This window comes from Phyllobates terribilis, unplaced genomic scaffold (assembly GCF_046119375.1).
Source record: "Phyllobates terribilis strain yellow unplaced genomic scaffold, ASM4611937v1 Scaffold_4__5_contigs__length_816908805, whole genome shotgun sequence".
NCBI lineage: Eukaryota > Metazoa > Chordata > Amphibia > Anura > Dendrobatidae > Phyllobates > Phyllobates terribilis.
The window spans coordinates 679,608,733-679,629,203 of record NW_027362764.1 but is presented as its reverse complement, the minus strand read 5'-3'; the positions used below and the strand labels follow the sequence as shown (position 1 = coordinate 679,629,203).

General features: G+C 46.2%; 5 pseudogenes; all 5 read right to left on the bottom strand.

The window, feature by feature from the left end:
* Positions 1 to 5,292: 5,292 nt before the first annotated feature.
* On the bottom strand, positions 5,293 to 5,401 carry LOC141270108 (5S ribosomal RNA; annotated as a pseudogene).
* A 943-nt stretch (positions 5,402 to 6,344) lies between these two features.
* LOC141270032 (5S ribosomal RNA) lies at positions 6,345 to 6,464 on the bottom strand (annotated as a pseudogene).
* A 4,046-nt stretch (positions 6,465 to 10,510) lies between these two features.
* On the bottom strand, positions 10,511 to 10,630 carry LOC141267569 (5S ribosomal RNA; annotated as a pseudogene).
* Positions 10,631 to 12,274: 1,644 nt separating this feature from the next.
* On the bottom strand, positions 12,275 to 12,394 carry LOC141270339 (5S ribosomal RNA; annotated as a pseudogene).
* A 940-nt stretch (positions 12,395 to 13,334) lies between these two features.
* Positions 13,335 to 13,454, bottom strand: LOC141268711 (5S ribosomal RNA; annotated as a pseudogene).
* Positions 13,455 to 20,471: the final 7,017 nt, after the last annotated feature.

The window sequence follows — 20,471 nt, the reverse complement described above, 5'->3', positions numbered from 1 at the left end:
CCGCTCTGCTCCTGCCTTGTTTACCGCTCTGCGGTTTCCGCTCTGCTCCTGCTTAGCTTGCCGCTCTTGCGGTTTCCACTCTGCTCTTGCCTTGCTTGCCGCTCCTGCGGTTTCTGCTCTGCATCTGCTCGCTGCTCCGGCAGTCCTGTCCTGCTCTGCTTCTGCTCGCTGCTCCGGCAGTCCCGTCCTGCTCTGCATCTGCTCGCTGCTCCGGCAGTCCTGTCCTGCTCTGCTTGCGCTCGCTGCTCCGGCATTCCCGTCCTGCTCTGCTCTTGCCCACCGCTTCGGGCATTCCCTCTCTGCTGTGTTTGGCTACTGCATCTGCGGTTCTGTTTCTGTGACCCAGTCTGTACTGGGTCTTGTCCTCTCTGTGCTCCAGCCCATCCTTTCGGCCAGTACCTCCCCGCCTGCATACTCGCCTGTATCCACCCGTCTGCATACCTGCCGTGTTCGCTTATATCCACCAGTCTGTGCCAGCCTAACCTGCCTGTTCCAGTAATCCCTGTGTGGGTCAACCCCCGTGTCCGGAGTTTGACCTGGAGTAGCACCTGGTCCCTCTGCCCGGTTTCTCCTTGGTGCACTGGCGTCGTATGCCGTCGTGCCACCTTGGTCGGATCGGCCAGATACTTAGTCACGCCCCTCTAGGCACTCTCCGGTTCATGGTCCAGTGGAACCACTACTCCCGCAAACGCCAGTCAGTCCGGGCGTGTGCATAACAGCATGCTCAGGCCATGGTTCCCGTTGAGCCCCACGGCCTTCGCTCTCTGAGACGTTTTCTAGTGAATACATGCATTAAAAATAAATAGATACATTTTTTTTTCCCTTAGCTGAGTTCCAGGCGAATTACGCACTGTCCAGATGGATCTATCAGCTCTCGTTCCTGCGGATCCGCCACGTTAATATGGGGTTCCAAGACAGTGTCGTGCATTTGTGGAGCAATGCATGCTACACTTTAAGGCCTACCCTCTCTATTTTCCTTCCGATTGGGCTAAAGTGGCCTTTATGATTGACTACCTAGCGGGTGATGCCTTGAAATGGGTCACCCCCCTATGGGAAGCATGGGATCCTGTCGTCCTTGACCTGCAGGCCTTCCTGGTGGCCTTTCGTGTGGTCTTCGAGGACCCTAACCCTGAAGCCCCTGCTGAAGCTTCACTTCCCAATATCCCGGAGCAGCCCCGATGGGTAATGTGTGTGGGTAGCGCAATAGTCCTCCAGCCCAATGAGACTACTGCCCACCCAGAATCCTCACAGGGTGACTATGCTTTCCGGAATACTTCTCCCAACCTCAAGAGGCAGTCCAGACGTGCTAGACGTAGAGGCAAGCCGTCACGCCAGGGTCTGTCCTCCCTGAGACCTCCTGACCCCAACCTTGAAGTCCCTACTGAAGCTTCATCTCCCTGTATCCCGGAGAAGCCCCAACGGGTAATGTGCGTGGGTAGTGCACCAGTTCTCCTGCCCGAAGAGACTTCTGCCCATCCAGACTCCACACAGGAGAACTTCCTGCACCCGGCATCAGATGCTTCACCCACTTTAACCGGTGTGCATGTCCAAGGATGCTCCAAAGCTGTGGTTACCTCAGAGTCTGTGCACCTCTACTACCTGGTGGAGGTCCCCCTGTTGCCTCCTGAATCCTCCGGGATACCACTCGATAACAAATGGAGAGAGACTTCTCTACACCCGGTACTCGATACTTTGTCCGCTTCGTCCTGTGAGCCTGACAATGGGTACCCCAAAGTGGTAGTTACCCCCGAGTCTCTACACCCCTCCGACCAGGCGGAGGACCTCCAGTTGTCTCCTGAACCCTTCGGGGTGCTACCTGGTAGCGAAAGGACAGAGACTCTCCTATACTCTGTACCTGATACCTCGCTCGCTTCGTCCAGTGAGTCCAACCTAGTGTACTCCGAAGCAGAGGTTAACCATGAGTCTCTACACCCCTCTGACCAGGCGGAGGACCTCCAGTTGTCTCCAGAACCATTCGGGGTGCCACCTGGTGGTGAATGGACAGAGACTTTCCTATATCCTGGATCTGATACCTCGCTTGCTTCGTCCAGTGAGTCCGACCTAGTGTACTCTGAAGCAGAGGTTACCCGTGAGTCTCTACACCCCTCTGACCAGGCGGAGGACCGCCAGTTGTCTCCAGAACCCTTCGGGGTGCCACCTGGTGGTGAATGGACAGAGACTTTCCTATACTCGGTACCCGATACCTCGCCTGCTTCGTCCAGTGAGTCCGACCTTGTGTACTCTGAAGCAGATGTTTTCTCTGAGCCTCTGCACTCTTCTGACCCGGCGGAGGACCTCCAGTTGTTTCCTGAATCCTCCGGGGTACCACCAGATAACAAAGAGGCAGTGACTTTTCCTCATCCTGTACCTGATAACCCGTCTATTTCTTTCTGTGAGCTTGACAAGATGTACCTCGAAGCAGAGATTACCCCAAAGTCTCTGTCCCCCTCCAACCCGGTGGAGGACTTCCAGTTGTCTCCTGTACCCTCTGGGATGCCACCTGAAAGTATGTGGAGTGAGACTTCCTTGTGTGCTGTTCCTGGTACTCCACCCATTTCGTCTGTTGCTAAGGGTGGCTGGATGGGAGGTAGCATCCTAGCTACCCAGAGGAGACCAGTTTTTCCGGTGGACAGTGGAAGTGATCTCTTCGAAGGGAAGAATTGGCCCTCAAATTCCCTGCGGGAGATTCTGGCAGGCCTGAAGAAGAGGGGGCGTAAGGGGGGGGGTACTGTAACATACCTGGCGGCGTCCTTGCATAGTGGTCCATCTCCCACTGTGCAAGAGCGCGCACTTGATCTCCTGTCCAGAATGTCTCTCTGGCTTCCCTCCATGCTGTCTGTTTGTGTCTGTTTCTGCTGCTTAAGGGCGGCGCCCGATCACTTCCTGCTTTTTGTACCTGCTGTGGGTCACACCCCTTGTGCGTCCTCAGCCTATTGCTGTCTGTCACCTGGTATATAGCTCAGCTGCTCCCATCTATCCCTGCCTGAGCATAGTGTTTCATTCAGTGTGTGCTTGCACTCTGAAGGTGCCAGGTCCCGTTCTTTGTCTCCTGCCTTGCGGTATCAGTTCCCGTGTCTGAACTGAGTCCTGTCTATGTCTCCTGTCTTGCGGTATCAGTTCCCGTGTCTGAACTGAGTCCTGTCTATGTCTCCTGCCTTGCGGTATCAGTTCCCGTGTCTGAACTGAGTCCTGTCTGTGTACTCTTGCCTGCTGCCTCTCCTGGAGGCTGTATTTCCAGTCCTGTCTGAACACGCTCCTAGCCTGTTCCTCCCGCCTTCTAGGGGCCGATTACCTAGACCCGCTCCTGTATCTTGTCTGTCCTGTCTGAACACGCTCCTTGCCTGTTCGTCCCGCCTCTCTGGGGGCCGTATTCCCAGACCCGCTCCTGTATTCCGCTGCAGTGTCGGTCTCCTCCGTACACTCAGTTCCAGTCTGAACTCTCTCCTATCCTTTACCTGTTTTGCCTCTATGTCCGTTCCCTTCCTTTTTCTGCAGAGTCTGAACTCGTACCTAACTCCTGCTTGTTGTCTCTGTACTCCCGTTTGTGAGTTTGTGATCCACTCGCTACTTCACTGCAAGTACCCTGTGGGTATCTTACTCTGCCTTTCTCTTCCTGTCTGTTCCGTGTGAACAGAGCCCTGTCCCCCCTGCTCTGCTTTGTTTGCCGCTCTGCGGTTTCCACTCTGCTCCTGCCTTGTTTACCGCTCTGCGGTTTCCGCTCTGCTCCTTCCTTGTTTACCGCTCTGCGGTTTCCGCTCTGCTCCTGCCTTGTTTACCGCTCTGCGGTTTCCGCTCTGCTCCTGCTTAGCTTGCCTCTCTTGCGGTTTCTGCCCTGCTCTTGCCTTGCTTGCCGCTCCTGCGGTTTCTGCTCTGCTCCTGCCTTGTTTGCCGCTCTGCGGTTTCCTCTCTGCTCCTGCCTACTTAGCCGCTCTGCGGTTTCCGCTCTGCTCCTGCCTTGTTTACCGCTCTGCGGTTTCCGCTCTGCTCCTGCCTTGTTTACCGCTCTGCGGTTTCCGCTCTGCTCCTGCCTTGTTTACCGCTCTGCGGTTTCAGCTCTGCTCCTGCTTAGCTTGCCGCTCTTGCGGTTTCCACTCTGCTCTTGCCTTGCTTGCCACTCCTGCGGTTTCTGCTCTGCATCTGCTCGCTGCTCCGGCAGTCCTGTCCTGCTCTGCTTCTGCTCGCTGCTCCGGCAGTCCCGTCCTGCTCTGCATCTGCTCGCTGCTCCGGTAGTCCTGTCCTGCTCTGCTTGCGCTCGCTGCTCCGGCAGTCCCGTCCTGCTCTGCTCTTGCCCAACGCTTCGGGCATTCCCTCTCTGCTGTGTTTGGCTACCGCATCTGCGGTTCTGTTTCTGTGACCCAGTCTGTACTGGGTCTTGTCCTCTCTGTGCTCCAGCCCGTCCTTTCGGCCAGTACCTCCCCGCCTGCACACTCGCCTGTATCCACCCGTCTGCATACCTGCCGTGTTCGCTTATATCCACCAGTCTGTGCCAGCCTAACCTGCCTGTTCCAGTAATCCCTGTGTGGGTCAACCCCCGTGTCCAGAGTTTGACCTGGAGTAGCACCTGGTCCCTCTGCCCGGTTTCTCCTTGGTGCACTGGCGTTGTATGCCGTCGTGCCACCTTGGTCGGATCGGCCAGATACTTAGTCACGCCCCTCCAGGCACTCTCCGGTTCATGGTCCAGTGGAACCACTACTCCCGCACACGCGTGTGCATAAAAGCGAGCAATCTGGCCGTGACGGGGCGGGCTCCGAAGGGTCCATGCAAAGTCTGTGCCGTCCCTACAGGTGTGGTTTTTTTAGAAGTGATTCACCCGCCGCATCAGGTGTCTTCAAAAATGTCTCGGCGCAGGGTCTCCTGCAGGCTAAACCCTTCATCGTGGTAATGTGACAGAAAGAGCAAGCTGGACCCGTAACTTGGGGACGGAGCGAGACGTCCAGGGGTGAATGAAGGAAGAGGGTGAGATGGTTGCCAGTGACTTTTAGCTGCTCTTCTGGGGGGAGGGTCGTGTTGCCTGCAAAAGTCTTCTGCTTGGGGTTACCGGTGGTTGCCTCCAGACACGCGGGAAACGCTGGTCCTGGTGAAAAGGAGCCTAGTATTAAAAGTAAAGAAGCAACAATGCTGGAGGCCCACGGTGATCAGAAGGATGCTGGTATTTTGCAGAGATGAAATAGCGCAAGAGAGAAAGCAAATGAAAAAAAAGAAAAGAGAATGAATGTGTGCACTTGTGAAAGGGAATGGAAAAAAAGCATAGCAGAGAGTGCCCCCTGCTGGTGGAAAGAAGGAAAAAGCAAAAGCCTACTGCACCTGGAATTCCCAGGCAGTCTCCTATCCAAGTACTAACCAGGCCCGACCCTGCTTAGCTTCCGAGATCAGGTGTGTTCAGGATGGTGAGGCCTTAGACGGAGACAAGCCTCTCACTTGCTGCTTTTCTACTTTGACGTCTGGCTGCCGGCTGCCCTTTCCAGTGCTCAGCAAGACCAGGTCCTTTTGTGCTTTCCCTTCTCTTCAATTTTTTTGCTGGCTTCCTTAAAAGGTCTTGTAGACAGAAGGCCCCACTCATAGCCGCTGAGCTCACTGATCGGCTGCAGCGCTGTCGACGGAACGTCAGCTTCACGGCCAATGCCACAGGCCGGGAGCAGAGGCGAGACTCACCGGTAGACCCGGGTAGGGTGAGTAGAGTGCGGTTACTTGCTTTCTAATAGCCTGCAGCCGGGGATTAACTTTTAATGAAAGGGAACAATCCCTTTGACTGTCTGCAGCGCGCCACACCTAGGAAGCGCACTCTCACACACAAGTCAGCATGCACACGTGCTCGCACGTGACAACACCCCCTATCTGCCTCTACAACCTCTCCGTCACCATGCGTCAGATTCTCCTGCCTGTTTTATGATTTCAGGGCCCTAGCAGGAATCACCCCCCCCCCTCCCCAATTCCTTCCGCACCTTCCTTGCCTTCCTTGCACTGAGGTTAGCTCTTTGTCAGCCGTCTGGCTTGGTTACACAAGCTTCTTTGCAGAGAAACATGTTACTTCTGCTAGCCCTCTCTAGGCGGCTGGCATCCAAATCCTTCCCTGGGTACCTGCTGAAAGCCTGGCCCCTTCACAGCCCCGGGTGCTTTTAACGCCATCATTTCCACACGGCGAGCTGCGGAGTCAATAAGCACTTGTAACCGTGGCAAGGAGCTCGGTGTCAGGCCTGCGTGAAGGCGGCGGGGTAGCGTACTTAGCTGCCAACTGGCTCAGAGGCCTTGGGGCTTCCATCATCTAAGTTACTTAATGTCGGTGTCCGGCAAGGCGCCGTTCCATGCTAGCCGAGCTGGGCAGTAGGGCAAAACGTCATCAAAATGGTCAACAGCTCCCGGTGTTCCCAGGAGGTCTCCCATCCAAGTACTGTCTGAGACCAGCCCTGCTTTGCTTCCAAGATCAGACAAGATCAGGCGTATACAAGGTGGTATGGCCAGTAGACGCTGCTCAATCCATCGCCCGGCCAGCCTTTCTCAGGATCGCTTGGTGGCGAGCAATCTGGCCGTGATGGGGTGGGCTCCGAAGGGTCCATGCAAAGGCTGTGCCGTCCTTACAGGTGTGGTTTGTTTAGCAGTGATTCACCCGCCGCATCAGGTGTCTTCAAAAATGGCTCGGCGCAGGGTCTCCTGCAGGCTAAACCCTTCATCGCGGTAATGTGACAGAAAGAGCAAGCTGGACCCGTAACTTGGGGGCGGAGCGAGACGTCCAGGGGTGAATGAAGGAAGAGGGTGAGATGGTTGCCAGTGACTTTGAGCTGCTCTTCAGGGGGGAGGGTCGTGTTTCCTGCAAAGGTCTTCTGCTTGGGGTTACCGGTGGTTGCCTCCAGCCACGCGGGAGACGCTGGTCCTGGTGAAAAGGAGCCTAGTATTAAAAGTAAAGAAGCAACAATTCTGGAGGCCCACGGTGATCAGAAGGATGCTGGTATTTTGCAGAGATGAAATAGCGCAAGAGAGAAAGCAAGTGAAAAAAAGAAAAGAGAATGAATGTGTGCACTTGTGAAAGGGAATGGAAAAAAGGCATAGAAGAGAGTACCCCCTGCTGGTGGAAGGAAAGAAAAAGCAAAAGCCTAAAGCACCTGGTATTCCCAGGCAGTCTCCCATCCAAGTACCAACCCTGCTTAGCTTCCAAGATCAGATGAGATCAGGCATGTTCAGGGTGGTGTGGCCGTAGGCAGAGACAAGCCTCTCACTTGCTGCTCTTCTACTTTGAAGTCTGGCTGCCGGATGCCCTTTCCAGTGTTCAGCAAGACCAGGTCCTTTTGTGCTTTCCCTTCTCTTTAATTTTTTTGCTGGCTTCCTTAAAAGGTCTTGTAGACACAACGCCCCACTCAGAGCGGCTGAGCTCACTGATCGGCTGCAGCGCTGTCGCCGGAACGTCAGCTTCACGGCCAATGCCACAGGCCGGAAGCAGAGGCGAGACTCACCGGTAGACCCGGGTAGGGTGAGTAGAGCGTGGTTAGTTGCTTTCTAATCGCCTGCAGCCGGGGATTAACTTTTAATGAAAGGGAACAATCCCTTTGACTGTCTGCAGCGCGCCACACCTAGGAAGCGCACTCTCACACACAAGCCAGCATGCACACGTGCTCGCACGTGACAACACCCCCTATCTGCCCCTACAACCTCTCTGTCACCATGCGTCAGACTCTCCTGCCTGTTTTATGATTTCAGGGCCCTAGCAGGAATCACCCCCCCCTCCCCAATTCCTTCCTTGCCTTCATAGAATCATAGAATCATAGAATCATAGAATGGTAGAGTTGGAAGGGACCTCCTGGGTCATCTGGTCCAACCCCCTGCTCAAAGCAGGATTCACTAGATCATCTCAGACAGATGTCTGTCCAGCCTCTGTTTGAAGACGTCCATTGAAGGGGAACTCACCACCTCTCGTGGCAGCCTGTTCCACTCATTAATCACCCTAACTGTCAAAAAGTTTTTTCTAATATCTAATCTGTGTCTCCTCCCATTTAGTTTCATCCCATTGCTTCTAGTCTTTCCTTGTGCAAATGAGAATAAAGATGATCCTTCTACAATGTGACAGCCCTTGACATATTTGTAGACAGCTATTAAGTCTCCTCTCAGTCTTCTTTTTTGCAAGCTAAACATTCCCAAATCCTGCAATCGTTCCTCATAGGACATGGTTTGCAGACCAGTCACCATTCTGGTCACTCTTCTCTGAACTTGCTCCAGTTTGTCTATGTCTTTTTTAAAATGTGGTGCCCAAAACTGTACACAGTATTCCAGATGAGGTCTGACCAAAGAGGAGTAAAGACCGATAATGACTTCACGTGATCTAGACTGTATGCTTCTGTTAATACATCCCAGAATTGTATTTGCCTTTTTTGCTGCTGCATCACACTGTTGACTCATGTTCAGTCTATGATCTATTAGTATACCTAAGTCTTTTTCACATGTACTGTTGCTTAGCTCTATTCCTCCCATTCTGTATATGCTTTTTTCATTTTTATTGCCCAGATGTAGTACTTTGCATTTTTCCCTGTTAAAAACCATTCTGTTGGTTGCTGCCCACTGCTCCAGTTTATTTAGGTCTTTTTGAATCCTCTCTCTCTCTTCTCTAATATTAGCTATCCCTCCTAGCTTTGTGTCATCAGCAAATTTAATCAGTTTACCCTCAATTCCTTCATCTAAATCATTGATAAAGATGTTGAACAATACAGGTCCCAGGACGGAGCCCTGTGGTAACCCACTTGAGACATTCATCCAGCTGGATGTGAAGCCATTTACAACCACCCTTTGAGTCCGATCACTAAGCCAGTTATGAATCCACCTAACAGTTGCCTGGTCCATTGCATACTTGGTCATTTTTTCAATTAGGATGGTGTGAGATACTTTGTCAAATGCTTTGCTGAAGTCAAGATATACTATATCTACAGCATTTCCCTGATCCACCCAGTCAGTGATTCTGTCATAGAAGGAAATTAAGTTAGTCTGACATGACTTGTTAGTTACAAACCCATGCTGACTCTGGTTAATCACTTCATTCTTATCCATGTACTTACATACATGTTGTTTAATAATTTGTTCAAAGATCTTTCCTGGTATAGAAGTCAGACTCACCGGCCTATAGTTCCCTGGGTCCACCTTCTTCCCCTTTTTGAAGATAGGAACAACATTTGCTCTTCTCCAGTCTTATGGGACTTCTCCTGTTCTCCAAGAATTTTCAAAGATTATGGAGAGTGGTTCTAAAATTTCTTCTACGATCTCCTTCAGTACTCTGGGGTGTAATTCATCTGGACCTGGAGACTTGAACTCATTTATGTTAGCTAAATATTCCCTCACAATCTTTCTGTTTACAGATAACTTGGATTCCTCTATTCCTTTAAAAGGACAGTGAAGATCAGTTGATGTTAAATTTTCTTTCTGAGAGAAAACAGATGCAAAATAGGAATGAAAAAGTTCGGCCTTCTCTGCATCCTCTCTTCCCATTTCTCCATTTTCATCCTGTAAAAATCCTATAGCATCTTTGACTTTTCTTTTACTTTTGACATACCCCCAAAATCCTTTTTTATTGCTTTTGACATCTCTTTCAAGCCTTAATTCATTGTCAGCTTTAGCTAACCTGATACGTGCCCTGCAGGATCTGCAGACTGCATTATAATCTTCTTTAGATATGCCTCCCTCTTTCCATTTAATAAACATTTCTTTCTTTCTTTTTAGCATGTGTTTAAGTTCTGTGTTCATCCATCCTGGTTTCCTTAAATGCTTCCCATTCTTCCTACTTTTTGGGATTGTTAACGATTGTGCTTAGAGAATCTCATTTTTAAAAATTTCCCATCCTTCCTGGACATTTTTGTCCTTAAGGACATCCAGCCATTGGATCCTTCCTATTCTCTTTCTGAGTCTCTTAAAATCTGCCTTTCTAAAATCTAACCTTGAAGTTTGAGTCTTCACATGTCTTCCTCCTCTAGTTATCCAAAATTCTATAATAGCATGATCGCTGCCTCCTAGGGTCCCAGCCACCTTTACCTCCTCAACCATTTCCTCCCTGTTTATAAGGATTAGATCCAAAGTAGCAGATCCCCTTGTTTTCTCCCCTACCTTTTGGAAGATAAAGTTGTCAGCAAGAGAGGATAAGGATAACCTTCCTTGCACTGAGGTTAGCTCTTTGTCAGCCGTCTGGCTTGGTTACACAAGCTTCTTTGCAGAGAAACATGTTACTTCTGCTGGTCCTCGCTAGGCGGCCGGCATCCAAAACCTTCCCTGGGCACCTGCTGAAAGCATGGCCCCTTCACGGCCCCGGGTGCTTTTAACGCCATCATTTCCACATGGCGAGCTGCGGAGTCAATAAGCACTCCTAGCCGTGGCAAGGAGCTCGGTGTCAGGCCTGCGTGAAGGCGGCGGGGTAGCGTACTTAGCTGCCAACTGGCTCAGAGGCCTTGGGGCTTCCATCATCTAAGTTACTTAAGGTCGGTGTCCGGCAAGGCGCCGTTCCATGCTAGCCGAGCTGGGCAGTAGGGCAAAACGTCATCAAAATGGTCTACAGCACCCGGTGTTCCCAGGAGGTCTCCCATCCAAGTACTGTCTGAGCCCAGCCCTGCTTTGCTTCCGAGATCAGAAGAGATCGGGCGTATCCAAGGTGGTATGGCCAGTAGACGCTGCTTGATCCATCGCCTGGCCAGCCTTTCTCAGGATCGCTTGGTGGCGAGCAATCTGGCCGTGACGGGGCGGGCTCCGAAGGGTCCATGCAAAGGCTGTGCCGTCCCTACAGGTGTGGTTTGTTTAGCAGTGATTCACCCGCCGCATCAGGTGTCTTCAAAAATGGCTCGGCGCAGGGTCTCCTGCAGGCTAAACCCTTCATCGCGGTAATGTGACAGAAAGAGCAAGCTGGACCCGTAACTTGGGGGCGGAGCGAGACGTCCAGGGGTGAATGAAGGAAGAGGGTGAGATGGTTGCCAGTGACTTTGAGCTGCTCTTCAGGGTGGAGGGTCTTGTTGCCTGCAAAGGTCTTCTGCTTGGGGTTACCGGTGGTTGCCTCCAGCCACCCGGGAGACGCTGGTCCTGGTGAAAAGGAGCCTAGTATTAAAAGTAAATAAGCAACAATGCTGGAGGCCCACGATGATCAGAAGGATGCTGGTATTTTGCAGAGATGAAATAGCGCAAGAGAGAAAGCAAATGAAAAAAAGAAAAGAGAATGAATGTGTGCACTTGTGAAAGGGAATGGAAAAAAGGCATAGAAGAGAGTGCCCCCTGCTGGTGGAAGGAAGGAAAAAGCAAAAGCCTACAGCACCTGGTGGTCTCCCATCCAAGTACTAACCAGGCCTGACCCTGCTTTGCTTCTGAGATCACATGTGTTAAGGGTGGTGTAGCCGTAGGCAGGCACAAGCCTCTCTCACTTGCTGCTTTTCTACTTTGAAGTCTGGCTGCCGGATGCCCTTTCCAGTGTTCAGCAAGACCAGGTCCTTTTGTGCTTTCCCTTCTCTTCAATTTTTTTGCTGGCTTCCTTAAAAGGTCTTGTAGACAGAACGCCCCACTCAGAGCCGCTGAGCTCAGTGATCGGCTGCAGGGCTGTCGACGGAACGTCAGCTTCACGGCCAATGCCACAGGCCGGGAGCAGAGGCGAGACTCACCGGTAGACCCGGGTAGGGTGAGTAGAGCGCGGTTAGTTGCTTTCTAATAGCCTGCAGCTGGGGATTAACTTTTAATGAAAGGGAACAATCCCTTTGACTGTCTGCAGCGCGCCACACCTAGGAAACGCACTCTCACACACAAGCCAGCATGCACACGTGCTCGCACGTGACAACACCCCCTATCTGCCTCTACAACCTCTCCGTCACCATGCGTCAGACTCTCCTGCCTGTTTTATGATTTCAGGGCCCTAGCAGGAATCACCCCCCCCCTCCACAATTCCTTCCGCACCTTCCTTGCACTGAGGTTAGCTCTTTGTCAGCCGTCTGGCTTGGTTACACAAGCTTCTTTGCAGAGAAACATGTTACTTCTGCTGGCCCTCGCTAGGCGGCCGGCATCCAAAACCTTCCCTGGGCACCTGCTGAAAGCCTGGCCCCTTCACGGCCCCGGGTGCTTTTAACGCCATCATTTCCACACGGCAGGCTGCGGAGTCAATAATCACTCCTAGCCGTGGCAAGGAGCTCGGTGTCAGGCCTGCGTGGTAGCGTACTTAGCTGCCAACTGGCTCAGAGGCCTTGGGGATTCCATCATCTAAGTTACTTAAGGTCGGTGTCCGGCAGGGCGCCGTTCCATGCTAACCGAGCTGGGCAGTAGGGCAAAACGTCATCAAAATGGTCAACAGCACCCGGTGTTCCCAGGAGCTCTCCCATCCAAGTACTAACCAGGTCCTGACCCTGCTTAGTTACCAAGCTCAGGCAAGATCGGGCGTGTTCAGGGTGGTGTGGCCGTAGGCAGAGACAAGCCTCTCACTTGCTGCTTTTCTACTTTGACGTCTGGCTGCCCACTCCCCTTTCCAGTGCTCAGCAAGACAAGGTCCTTTTGTGCTTTCCCTTCTCTTCAATTTTTTTGCTGGCTTCCTTAAAAGGTCTTGTAGACACAACGCCCCACTCAGAGCCGCTGAGCTCACTGATTGGCTGCAGCGCTGTCGACGCAACGTCAGCTTCACGGCCAATGCCACAGGCCGGGAGCAGAGGAGAGACTCACCGGTAGACGCGGGTAGGGTGAGTAGAGCGCGGTTAGTTGCTTTCTAATAGCCTGCAGCCGGGGATTAACTTTTAATGAAAGGGAACAATCCCTTTGACTGTCTGCAGCGCGCCACACCTAGGAAGCGCACTCTCACACACAAGCCAGCATGCACACGTGCTCGCTCATGACAACATCCCCTATCTGCCTCTACAACCTCTCCGTCACCATGCGTCAGACTCTCCTGCCTGTTTTATGATTTCAGGGCCCTAGCAGGAATCACCCCCCCTCCCCAATTCCTTCCGCACCTTCCTTGACTTCCTTACACTGATGTTAGCTCTTTGTCAGCCGTCTGGCTTGGTTACACAAGCTTCTTTGGAGAGAAACATGTTACTTCTGCTGGCCCTCGCTAGGCGGCCGGCAAACAAAACCTTCCCTGGGCACCTGCTGAAAGCCTGGCCCCTTCACGGCCCCGGGTGCTTTTAACGCCATCATTTCCACACGGCGAGCTGCGTAGTCAATAAGCACTCCTAGCCGTGACAAGGACCTCGGTGTCAGGCCTGCGTGAAGGCGGCGGGGTAGCGTACTTAGCTGCCAACTGGCTCAGAGGCCTTGGGGCTTCCATCATCTAAGTTACTTAAGGTCGGTGTCCGGCAGGGCGCCGTTCCATGCTAGCTGAGCTGGGCAGTAGCGCAAAACTTCATCATAATGGTCTACAGCACCCGGTGTTCCCAGGAGGTCTCCCATCCAAGTACTGTCCAAGCCCAGCCCTGCTTTGCTTTCAAGATCAGACAAGATCGGGCGCATCCAAGGTGGTATGGCCAGTAGCCGCTGCTTGATCCATCGTCCGGCCAGCCTTTCTCAGGATCGCTTGGTGGCGAGCAATCTGGCCGTGACGGGGCGGGCTCCGAAGGGTCCATGCAAAGGCTGTGCCGTCCCTACAGGTGTGGTTTGTTTAGCAGTGATTCACCCGCCGCATCAGGTGTCTTCAAAAATGTCTCGGCGCAGGGTCTCCTGCAGGCTAAACCCTTCATCGCGGTAATGTGACAGAAAGAGCAAGCTGGACCCGTAATTTGGGGGCGGAGCGAGATGTCCAGGGGTGAATGAAGGAAGAGGGTGAGATGGTTGCCAGTGACTTTGAGCTGTTCTTCAGGGGGGAGGGTCGTGTTGCCTGCAAAGGTCTTCTGCTTGGGGTTACCGGTGGTTGCCTCCAGCCACGCTGGAGACGCTGGTCCTGGTGAAAAGGAGCCTAGTATTAAAAGTAAAGAAGCAACAATGCTGGAGGCCCACGGTGATCAGAAGGATGCTGGTATTTTGCAGAGATGAAATAGCGCAAGAGAGAAAGCAAATGAAAAAAAGAAAAGAGAATGAATGTGTGCACTTGTGAAAGGGAATGGAAAAAAGGCATAGAAGAGAGTGCCCCCTGCTGGTGGAAGGAAAGAAAAAGCAAAAGCCTACAGCACCTGGCATTCCCAGGCGGTCTCTGTTAAATGGTTAATTATGGAAATTCATTTGGAATGTTAATCGATAATCATTTTTCTGAGTTCTATGCCTCAGCCATCGTGTCTAGTTGACATGCGCTATTTGTGTGTGTATTTTTGGTTCACTACCATATGTAGAACAGGTGTCCATACGACTGGCTATAAAAGCCCATGGTACAGAAAGGGGGGGCTCTCTTGCTCTGCCCACCCCACAAGACACAGAATCTTCATGCTGAGAAGCAGATGACATGTAGGCCTGGACACATGCTGGACAAAGACATGATTTACCAGCCAGGATCCAAGGAAAGATGGGTGAATCTCAACAATTAAGCTAATTATGGACAAATGGACAATTACTTTATAACTAATTATTGTATGTACCTGCTGCAATCTGATTCTTTTTAATGGACAATCCAAGAATAAATAGATACATTTTTTTATAAGAATATCGTGATATTGATACTTTGAGAAGTCCTCAGTAGAAAAAAATAATACAGGAAGAGTATTATTTTACAATGGTGAGCCAGCCAGTCCTGTTGTTTTGTTTTTTAAATTAAGTAAGTGAATTTCTTCCGTGAACAAGTGGGTAGTCCTGACGAGCTGAACAGCTGTTGTTCACGTGTCAGTAAATTCACTAGTTTGTCACGAGAAGCAGAAAGGACCTACAGACTGAGGAAGACAGGAAGCAGAGGTACTAACAAGGAACAGAATCACACAGGAAAAGAATCAGACGAACTGAAGACAGGACGTGCTGATAAAGAGAAGCCAAGGAATCTTAATGGAAGCAAAATATGGATATAATTTCTTCTTTTGCTAAACAAAGTAATATTAATTTCAAAGGTAATGTAGGAGATGACATAGAAGTTCTGTGGCTCAGTTTATACAAAGAATGTGAATTGCAGAATTTACAGTTAACTTCTAAATTGGTAAATAGAGACAAACAGAAATTGAGAAATATTCTACATTTGGTAGATTTTTTTCATAGTCTTGTGTTAGAGATTTCTAAGCAGGAAAATAGTGTAGAAGTGTCAGACGGTGATACTGATTCTGACTGTAATGTGGAAAATGAACAAGAAGTAAGACACGTGTGTGTAACTGAAGGTGACCTTGGGTCTGACCAAGAGACGGACATACAGAAACCTGACATGGGAGGAGACATGACTGACATACGAGAAACCGACATACTAGGTGATGTGGGAGGAGACGTGAGTGACGTAGGAGGAACGGACGTACAAGAGCCACTAAAAATATCAGAGAATTCTGGAATTACCCAGGCTCAACTCCAAATTAAAATGAGGAAAAATTTGCTGAAATTATACAAAATCATGCCAAAATATGATGTCAAAATCCATGCCTGTAGAAATTCAGAGACATTTGAGATCTTCTCTGATAAGTTTGATTTATCCAATGAGGAGAGGAATCAATTATTTAAAATATGGATTCCTGTGACATTGTCCAGACGTTTACATTTAATGCCCTGTGAAAATGACTCTCCTAATGGATGGGAAAATGATTCGGGCAGATTAAGATATTTGATTTATTGTGTCACAAAGGATTTTCCCAACATAGAAGATCTGCAGAAACTAAGGATTGGTAGGAAGGAATGTACATATACATGCATGTCCATATTTGAACGGTTGTACAAAGCTCTCATCAAAAATGGAAAAGTACAACATATGATAACAACTTTTGTACAAAAATTCAAATTCCTAAATTCACTTTCCCAAGTTATGGCATCACAAAAAAATTCATTATTTGAATGTGCGCAGATGCTGGATTTTGTTAGAAAACATGAGAATCGTGAAAAGAAAATAAATCAAGCTAAATTTATAAAACCAGGAAAGGTAAAATCTTACCAAAAGCCAATATCAAACTCTCCTAGACTGAGTCATCCCCATAGTGAACTCTATCAAATACGCAGAAGATTTCATATATGTTATAAGCCATATCAGCCAGTGCAAAGATCCATCTCTCCACAGAATGAGTTAATTCTCAGTCAGAACTGTGATTCTCTAAAAAGGAAAATGGCTGAAACTGATGGACAGAGACAGGTGAGACGACCAACTCACTGTGACGTAATGTAATGTGGACAGAAGAACAGGCAGTTCTCTGAGGTTTTGAAGGATAGAAAAATGTCTTTCCTAAATAGGGCGTTCCTGGAGATATTTGAGAGAGACAGAAGATTTGGTTTAGGGAGTGGCTAAGGAAAAACTGTAATTATAATGTTGTATCAAAATGTAATACAATATCTCAATATTTATTTATAATCTCATACAGTAAAATTGTAGTTACATAGTTTCTAATAGTTCATATATATATATATATATATACACTTGTCTAAGTAGAGATTGCGTATAATTGTATTTATATATACGTTTATAAAATATATATATATATATATTAATTAATAAATTAGAACTTCATATATATAAATTTAAGTAGCAATATTTTGAATTACATTAGAACCAACCAATATATGTATAAGATATTTAAATAATTCTGTTTCTGTATGAATTTGATATTTAATTTTATTTTCTTATATTTCCTTAGAGTTTTCATTCCAAAGCAGGATTTGATCAAAGAACTCTAAAATTGAATTATTTCTTTATTCACACAGGAAGTGAAAAAATTGCATGATTTTATGTGTATAACATTTTAAAATAATAACAATATATCTAGTTGAACTATAATATATATGTAATACTTATTAATTCTTTTGTGTTGCTAATATTTTCTGTGCATGAAGTGTTCGTGCAAATTAAAGTAGCTTTACAGCATGACGTGTGACAGCTGCGGCCTTTGAACTTTGAGCTAATAGTATAGGATCCCATTCATTCTATTTTCAACTGATGTAACTTAAGACCGGGCAGCCAGTGAAAAAAGAATCTAAGACAAGAGTTTTTTCAAGTGTCTGAAATTCCAGTGACTTACTCTCATATTATATAATATGTACTTGGGGAATATTCAAAGAAATATAAAGATATTCAATTGATATGGCAATGCGCATTAATAAATTGGGATACAACAATTTTGGGTAAAATATATATATATATATCTAAAACTTCATATGTGGAATGTTTGAGTTGAACAGATCTGTGAATGTCAGAGTGAAGGTGACAGATGAGTAAATCAGCAGCTGCTAAGTGTGATTGATGTGACAGAGGCCTCGTATGTTTGTATGTTTGAAAAAAAAAAATGTTTCTTTATGTGAAGGTACAAAAATATATTTAATTCTGAGGAAATTATAATACATAATTAGGTATTATCTACATATGTATATTTCTATATTTCTTTAATAATTATTATTTCTTGATTTAACTAATAGTGGATAAGGGCAACCACACATCAAAATGGTTTACAAAGCAAATTTATATTTAGAATAATTTTCCACATGATAATATTCTTGAATAACTATAATATTATTTTTAATGGTTACCTAAATAGGTACACACCTCTCTTTAGTCAAATCTATGCTACTCATCGATATGAAATTTATGCACAATATTTCTAGAAGAATAATTATTTTTAATTTGGTTCTGATATATACATAAATTTTATAAAATAATATTTTTGGTATTAAGGGGGAAAATGTGTTTTTGATCCTGATTACATAATCACTTTTGATCAATACTTATTTTCCACACATTTTAATAAAGAAGAAATAATAATAAGGTACTATGGTATAATTAAGAAGGGTATTACATGCAAAGTTGCATAATTTAATATTTTTTGGTGGTACAAGGTTATGACAAATATGAAATCATCCAGATAATGGAGATATAAGGGTATTTTTTATGGAGAATATAATTACTCTGCATTTGTCATTAAAATTTAAAGGCCTTATTTTTATTTTTATTCTTATTTTTACTCTTAATTTTATTTTTCATTTTTAAAATTTTATTCTTACTTTATACTTCTTATTTTTCTATTTTTTCATTTTTTAATTCTCATTTGATTTTATTTGAGTTCAATATCTCAATTGAGAAAACACATTAATATTTAATAAAGTAATGTCTAATACAAGAGTATTGCTTCATTAAATATATATTGCTAAGGAAAAAAATGTTTACATTTTCTGAGTAAACACAACAATTCATTCATTCATTTATTCATTCATTCATTCATTCATACATTCATATATTTATTCATTTTGGTTCAGGAGTATACATTCTTTGATATTATTGGTTTAATAAAGATATAAAAACTTGTTTTTTCAAAATACACTGACACCTATGGGTTGGAAAAGGTAATTACACCTATGACATAAAAATGTTCTATCATATGGAGAACTTGATTGATAATGAATTATTATCTATTATTGTTTATTATTCCAAACATAATTTATTTTAATATTTTGATAATAATTAGATGGATATTACTGATTGCTATGGTACGCTGTGATATTATAGGTTAGGAAAAACTGCCAAATTTGGTATCAGATTAGGGAATGAAGACTTCAATCAAGACATCGCAATTATGAATTCTATCTTAATAAAGACTTTTAATTTTTATAAATCAAAGAGATTCTCAAAAGTTACAAGAAGAAGCAACTGATATCCGGACGTCTCAGAAGGTAACAGGTGTGAATGCTGAGTGTTATAATAGACTGTGTCCATTACATACAATACAATTCACACCACTGATCACCAGGATGGCAGAGGACGATGATCCTATATGTACTGTGTTGTGTTCAAGTTTCATCACGTTCCACTGGTTTCTTATCACCTGCAACGCTTCAATGAAAGCTGGTGAACAGGTAATACCTGGCATATGTGTCCTGTATATAAAGGACTGAGTACTGGTTATGGTGCTATATAAAGCAGGAAAGTGTCAAGTTAACCCTTGCTTTACTGACCAAAGACTTCACATCTGTTCCAAAAGTGACACGAGACCAGTGCGGACACACGGAAGATTCCAAAGACGATCCAACGTAAGTCCAGGTGACACTGCACAGATATTAAAGCTACATTTCATCCATGGACTTTGTTTTCTTATCAACTGACACACATGATCTTTCTAATAAAGAGTACAGTTTATGGACTGAACAATAATGAACACAATTATGGACTGTACAATATCTACATGCTGTAATTTATTTCAAAGGAGTTTTCATCTAAAGACTGTGTTATAAAAGAACCAAGAAGAAGACGAGACGACGACCCGATGACATCAGATGATGACGATTGAACCCGCGATTGCTTCAATTTAGATATAGGGAAGTATAATTATACATATTAAATGAATATTAGTCGCGGCTTACCATAACATGAATTCACATCATTATATAACAATAATCCGATATTGATACTATTATTACTATTATTATTATTATGGAAATTTAATGATATTGCCAAGGAAGAAGGAAAGAAAAAATGATTGATGAATGTATCTTCTTTTGATAAATTTCAGTTAAAGTCCTTTTATTCTCAAAAAAGGGGGAAATGTTAAATGGTTAATTATGGAAATTCATTTGGAATGTTAATCGATAATCATTTTTCTGAGTTCTATGCCTCAGCCATCGTGTCTAGTTGACATGCGCTAGTTGTGTGTGTATTTTTGGTTCACTACTGATAGGAAAATTAGTATACCATATCAATTAATCCCTTTTAATATAACCCTTTAACACTCCTATAAACCAATGTAGTAAAATATGCTGCTTAAACAACTAAATTATAATAAGATTAATCAATAATCTCTAAGCAAAGATGTAAAGTTTACCCAAGCCACTGTGGAATTTGCAGGGGTTGCTTATCTTAGTCAAAATGCCCTTTTGAGGTCAGGTTGATCTAGGGAAAGCACATTGACCAACAAAACAGGTACATTGCATCAAGTAATTATATAAGTACATAGGTAAGTATTTTATGTAATCGCCTGATTACTAATGATTGGATGCTAGTTGTTTATATTGTAAGATGATTGGTTATGTTATAATCTTCCTATGTCCCACCTACTATGTACAACCCACAATTTATACTATAAGAATTGTGCCCCAATACAATGGAGGCAGTTCTGTTCTAATATTGATCAGAGCTCTTGTGGCTACAATAAAACTTTCTTTAATCTGCAGAGATAGTGTGTGCACTCATCCTTTGGGAGACTGAGACGTTATCCCATATCAGTTGGTGCCGAAACCCGGGACCTCACGCCGCTACTTTGGACGGGAGAATTGCAAGCTGTATGCTGGCTGGACAGGTGGATCACTACTACAAAAGCGCGCTGCAGGTGAGAATTCCCTGTTGTTTGGGTGGTCATCCACTTTGGCCTGTCAGTAACTTCTGGTTCCTGTCCAGTAGCGTCTGAGGTATTTATTTTAGCCTTTATTTTATCCACTCTCCCAAAGGGTATATAGTAAATGTACGTAAGGTA